At 39.2% G+C, this 6,000-nt stretch overlaps 1 protein-coding gene across 3 annotated transcripts in view; it reads left to right on the top strand.

The window, feature by feature from the left end:
* The first annotated feature begins 1,746 nt into the window (after positions 1-1,746).
* BOC (BOC cell adhesion associated, oncogene regulated) overlaps positions 1,747-6,000 on the top strand; it is a 73,274-nt gene continuing 69,020 nt past the window's right edge. For 2 of the 3 annotated variants that reach the window (XM_081326490.1, XM_081326488.1), the window contains exon 1: positions 1,747-1,966. The gene's annotated coding sequence lies outside the window, so the exon portion shown is untranslated. Of the gene's footprint in view, positions 1,967-2,068; positions 2,103-6,000 lie in introns of all 3 variants that reach the window. The other variant, XM_081326489.1, reaches the window with a different exon arrangement.

Raw genomic sequence — 6,000 nt, 5'->3', positions numbered from 1 at the left:
AACTTACAGCAGTTCATTTAGTGACTGTTTGAAGTGACAATGGCACTGAAAGAAGTGACATATGACCATTTTTCACACTTATGACTGTTGCAGCATCCCCTTGGTCATGTGATCAAAATTCAGACGCTTGGCAACTGACTCAGATTTATGAAGGTTGCAGTGTCCTGGGGTCAAATGATCACCTTTTGTAAAACCTCTGACAAGTAAAGTCAATGGGGAAGCCAGATTCACTTAACAACTGTGTTACTATTTAAAAACTGCAGTGGTTCACTTAACAAATGTGGCAAGAATAGTCATAAAATGTGGCAAAGCTCACTTTACAAATTTCTCACTTAGCAACAGAAATTTTGGGATTAATTGTGGTCATAGGTTGAGGACTACCTGTGCTTGTGTTTATCAATTGTTTATTTGTTGATTGTATACTGCCCAGGGTTGCAATAGCTCAAACTGGGCAGCCATACAGAATTCTTAGATAAAAAATCATCATCATCATCATCATCATCATCATGACCACCAACCACCATCATCGTTGCAGCTTGATGCATATGGCCATCCACTCTGGTTAATTGATTCCATGATCAAATAGCTCTTACTATTAGGATGTTTGCTTTAACGTTCATTAATCTTCTGCCTTCCTATTGTTGTAGAAAGAAGAGACTCACACCAGTTCTTCAGGAAAGGAAAGGTTTATTACGCAGGTTCAGAGAGCTAAACAAAGCAAAGGGTCTGAACCCCGAGGGGTGTACGAACAGACATATTTATACCCCCCCTATTTCCCGGTTGTACATTGTTTCTTATATGGTTAAATTTTACACATTCTTATCAGAAGAGAGTTTGCATAAGACAGTTGCAGGGAATACGTGCAGCTACGCTAACAGGATTATTTTATTTATTTATTTATTTTAATTCCATTTATATCCCGCCCTTCTCCGAAGACTCAGGGCGGCTTACAAGCTAGGCTACCTTGATCACCTAAGGACAGGAATAGGTTTGTTTACACAATGACTTTAGTACACTTCCTCTTTACTATGACTGAAATCTTTTATTTTGGATTCTGGTCTTTAAAATTAAGTCTTTATCCTCCTCTGTGTCATCCTCTCTGGTATAAAAAGGATCCGTCCTTTTTTATCTCTTATCAAGACTAAGGCCTGCAATCTCTCTTCATAGGATTTATTTTCCTGTCTAAAGCCTGCTTGAAATGATCTATCCTTCCATTATCACACCTTAAATTTTCTTTGCGATCCGTGGCCTGATTGGTTTGCCTTTTTTTTAAAAAAAATGAGATTATTCATTACGCTGAAGAGAATCATTCGCTATAGTAAACTTGCTCTTAACTGTCGCCTATTCCGTCGCCTGTTGCTGGTTAATATGGATCAGCAGCTAGAACTATCCAGTTGCAAAGCAAAGGGCCGGCCATCAAAACCTCCCCTTCCTTTCCCCCCAAAACTTTTGCATCTAACTTTCCCATCCTACCCCTCTCTCAGATTTGGAAAATCGATTTTACAAGCAGTCTTTTAAACCTCGCCCTCTTCCTTTCTTTGAGGCGTCAGGTGCAAATGGAGGGCTCCTCTCTCTGGCCGCCGACACAGCATGAACGGGAAGGGCATTGTTGGGACCCCCTTTGGAGGGAGCTCGGTTTCCCCTCTTTTCACTCCTTCAGCTCCTCCCCTTTTCTCCCCTCCTCCGAAAGGGAGGAGGAGGAGGAGGAGTGGGAGGTTCCAGAAGTGAGCGAGCAAAAAGAAGGGAATTGTTTGAGAGTTCAGTCATCCAAAAACCTTCTCCCATATGGAGGGTCTGGCTGCCTCGATTCCAGTGCCTTTCCGCAGTGTCTTCTTCCTATCTCGCTGGGCTTTTTAGGAAAGTTGCAACTCTTCCTAAAAGCAAGCGGCATCCAAGTTACAACAATCTCCTTTTTTTTTCCTTTAAAGCCTCTCCATCCAGATCATCCGGCTCCGTCTTTACTTTGGTGAGTGCTTCGCAGATCTGTCCGGCCTGAAACCTTTTTCAGCCTCGGGGGTTGCAGCTTCTTTGTTGCTGTTTAATTTTTTCTCGCCACCCTTTTCCTTAGTTGGCTCTTCCGTTAGCATCAGGAGAGATCTTAGGTGAGTCTGAAACATACCCCCTCCCCTCCAAATAATAGCAAAGCAATTCCCGGGGCTGATTGAAACAACAACAACAACAACAGAAGAACCAGATTTATTATTTTATTTTATTTTACTTTGCTGCTTTTCTAAGTCAGCTGCAGTTTGGTACTTTGTTGCTCTGAAATTTTAAGGAAAGAAGTGGGGATCTTTGGTTGGATCCTATGAGAGAATTCGATAATTTGTGAGAAAAGAGGGAATAGATTTTAGTGATTCTCTCAATTGTATTTATGCAAGTTTGTTTTCCCTCCTAGACAGGTGGGATTGTACTGTGGTTCTCCTACTTCTTTTGGTATCTTGACCAAAATAGAAGGCCTGGCATCTGCTATTGAGCTCCAGCACTTAACTAAACTCCAAATAACAGCTTCTTTTTTTTCTAAACTAATGTGCTTTAAAAGAAAGAGCGGTCTTGGAAATTTTCCATAGCAAGCCTGTATCTATCTCTCTGTCTCTCTGTTCCTCTATCTATCTATCTATCTATCTATCTATCTATCTATCTATCTATCTATCTATCTATCTATCTATCTATCTATCTATCTATCTATCCACCTACCCACCCACCCATCCATCCATCCATCCATCCATCCATCCATCCATCCATCCATCTATCATCTGTCATCGATCCATCATCTGACAGTTTTCTATATCTGCTTCTAGGAATGTGCAGTCTTTGGGTTTTTGACTGGGGATAGAGAAGTGAAGCATCTAAATGCAGCAGCAACCTTTGCTTGCACAGGGCTCAAAAGTTGCTGTTTCACAAAATGCATGGATGGGTTTGCTGTGAAGAAACACTTTTATTGCTTGCCTTTTCCCCTGTAGCTGCTTGGTCTTGGAAGACATTTTTAAATACAACAAAATTTGAAAATGTTGCTTTTTCTTCATGCACAGAAGAATTTTAGATTTCATTACTACACGTTTAGCTGTGTTGCCTAATGAACTGGAAGGAAAGAATTATTTACAGGAGCATCTTAATCAAGTTGATTTAAGTACCAAGGTTAAGATTTAGAGGTTTCTGTAGGAGATTAAACAAAAGTGCACTATAGTGTAAAATTTGTACAAATTGTAGGGCAGGTACTGTTTTTCTTTGAGTTCTTTTATGAGTTACACAACTTTTGAAAAACTTATTATAGATTCTTTGGGTTCTTTCTTCAGATCTCCTTATTGCCACACTTAAGAATACAGCTCATATTAGATGCAAAACTTAATATGAATATTTGGAATATTGTATTATACATTCTTTATCCTTTTTAAGCAACGTAAGACTATTCTAATCTATACCCTACTAAAATTCTTCTGTCTGCCACCTTTAACTGGGCAAAACAGTGCATCATAAGGCAAAACCTTTTCAACTGAAGTACCTCAAATGAGTTGACTTATAGAATGTGTCCAAAATATAGGACCCATGACTCCTGTGGAATTGAAGTTTAGCAAATTTTACAAAGCATTTTATAACCTAAAATTATCATAAGGCATTTTATGACATCATCCAAGATATCATAACACATTTCCTATGGTCTACTCCGATGTTTGACTGTGCTGTACAATTCAGTACGGGCTACTTTCAAGACACATCTCTAAATAACTTTGTGAATTTTTTAACAACTGTTCAAGTACATTAGAAGTTCTGTTGAAGGCCTTGAGGAATCTGATAAGGAAATGTCCTTAAACAATGACCCAACAGGTCATGGGTTGTCTAGTGTTTTCATAAAAGTATATGGGATTGATTTGCATAGGTGGAAACTAAGTGGAGGTTTAGTTCCTGTTTCTTTAGGCTTCCCAACTGTTTTCTTAATGAAAGCTTTGAAATATAAGAACGCTAAGGCACTAGTGAGTGAAAAGCAAAGTGTCTAAATTACAGGTGGCTATTTCTAAGAAGGGCTAAGATATCATGGTGATATTTCTGTGTCTATTCCAATTTGAATTTATGTAGTTTGAAGTCCATATATTTTGATCTATTATTGTAACATTGTATTTTTTCCCCAGTTAGCTTGCTTTGTCAACTTTTTCAGGGGACAAAGCAGGGAAAGGGCTTGTGTGTGATGACAATAGATTTTGTACATCACTTTCTTGTCAGTAAATAAATTGATTGACAGAAGAGTGTACATTTTTATTGGTCTAAAATCTGTACATGATCTCTGAATAAACCTATAACTTCTTCTAAAGAAGCTTCAGCTATTAGCAGAAAAATATTTTGATATATTTTTTTTCACAAGGTTCCGTCCTAGGCCCAGTACTCTTCAATATCTTCATCAATGACTTAGATGATGGAATTGAAGGGGAACTGATCAAATTTGCAGATGACACCAAAGTGGTATGAGTAGCCAACACTCTAGAAGACCAACTAAGGATCCAAAAAGATCTTGACAAACTTGAACAATGGGCCCTATCCAACAAAATGAATTTCAGTGTGGAGAAAAGCAAAGTTTTACATTTAGGCAAGAAAAATCAAAGGTACAAGTACAGATTGGGTGTGACCTGGCTTAAAAACAGTAACTTTGAGAGGGACCTTGGAGTCCTAGTGGACGATCACTTGACCATGAGCCAGTAGTATGCAGCAGCAGCCAAAAAAGCTAATACAATCCTGGGTTGTATAATCAGAGGCATAGAATCAAGATCACACAAAGTACTAGTACCATTTTATAAAACCTTAGTAACACCACACCTGGAATACTGCAGCCAATTTTGGTCACCATATCACAAAAAAGATGTTGAGAGTTCGGGGAAAAATCAGAGAAGAGCAACTAAGATGATCAAAGGCTTGGAGACTAAAACATAGAAAGATCGGCTGCAGGATTTGGATTTGGCTAGTCTAAAGAAAAGAAGAAATATGGGAGACATGATAGCAGTATTCCAGTATTTGAGGGGCTGCCACAAAGAAGAGGGGCTCACGTTATTTGCCAAAGCACCAGAGGGCAGGACAAGAAACAATGGTTGGAAATGATCAAAGAGAGATGCAACCTGGAATTAAGGAGAAACTTTCTGACAGTGAGGACAACTGAACAGTGGACCAGCTTGCCTCCAGAAATCGTGGGTGCTCCATCACTGGAGATTTTTTAAAAGAGGCTAGAGACAGTCACTTGTCTGAGATGGTATAGGTCAGTGATGGCGAACCTTTTAGAGAGCGAGTGCCCAAACTGCAACCCAAAACCCACTTATGTATCATTGGGTGCTGGTTGGTGGTGGCCCATTGGGTAGGCATGGCTGCCGTGATAACGGCAGACTGGGTGGGACTAGAAAGTTCAATCAATCAATTCCAACTTTGCGAGATCTTTTTTTTCCTGCGAGAAGTTGAAATTGATTGAACTTTTTTTTTTTGCAGAAAGCAACAAGGTTTTATAAAACCCAGTTGAAGGCCTACTAGGACTGGGGTGATAGCACACGTGCCCACAGAGAGCTGCATGCCCCCTCTGGCATGCATGCCATAGGTTCACCACCACGGGTATAGGTTCTCCTGCTTGAGCAGGGAGCGGGAATAGGGACCTCTAAGGTCCCTTCCAGATTCTATTCTATTCTATTCTATTCTATTCTATTCTATTCTATTCTATTCTATTCTATTCTATTCTATTCTATTCTATTCTATTCTATTCTATTCTATTCTATTCTATTCTATTCTATTCTATTCTATTCTATTCCGTTATTTTGACTTTATCCTGATTCCCAAAAATAATTCAATTACTTTATATAAGAAATCATATTTCTTAAACTCCATGATTGTGTTTGTTTGTGTTTTTGTGTGTATGTATGTGTTTGTATATTATTTTGTATAGAGTATAGCAGAGGTCACCAACCTTCTCATGCTGGCGGCCCAGAGGGAACCAGCTGGGAAATTTGTGTGCATGTATGCGTAAATGGGGCTGCA

This window comes from Vipera berus, assembly GCF_964194415.1.
Source record: "Vipera berus genome assembly, chromosome: 4".
In the NCBI taxonomy this organism is placed as follows: domain Eukaryota; kingdom Metazoa; phylum Chordata; class Lepidosauria; order Squamata; family Viperidae; genus Vipera; species Vipera berus.
Note: the sequence above shows the minus strand (reverse complement) of the source record. Positions and strands in the feature narration are given on the sequence as shown.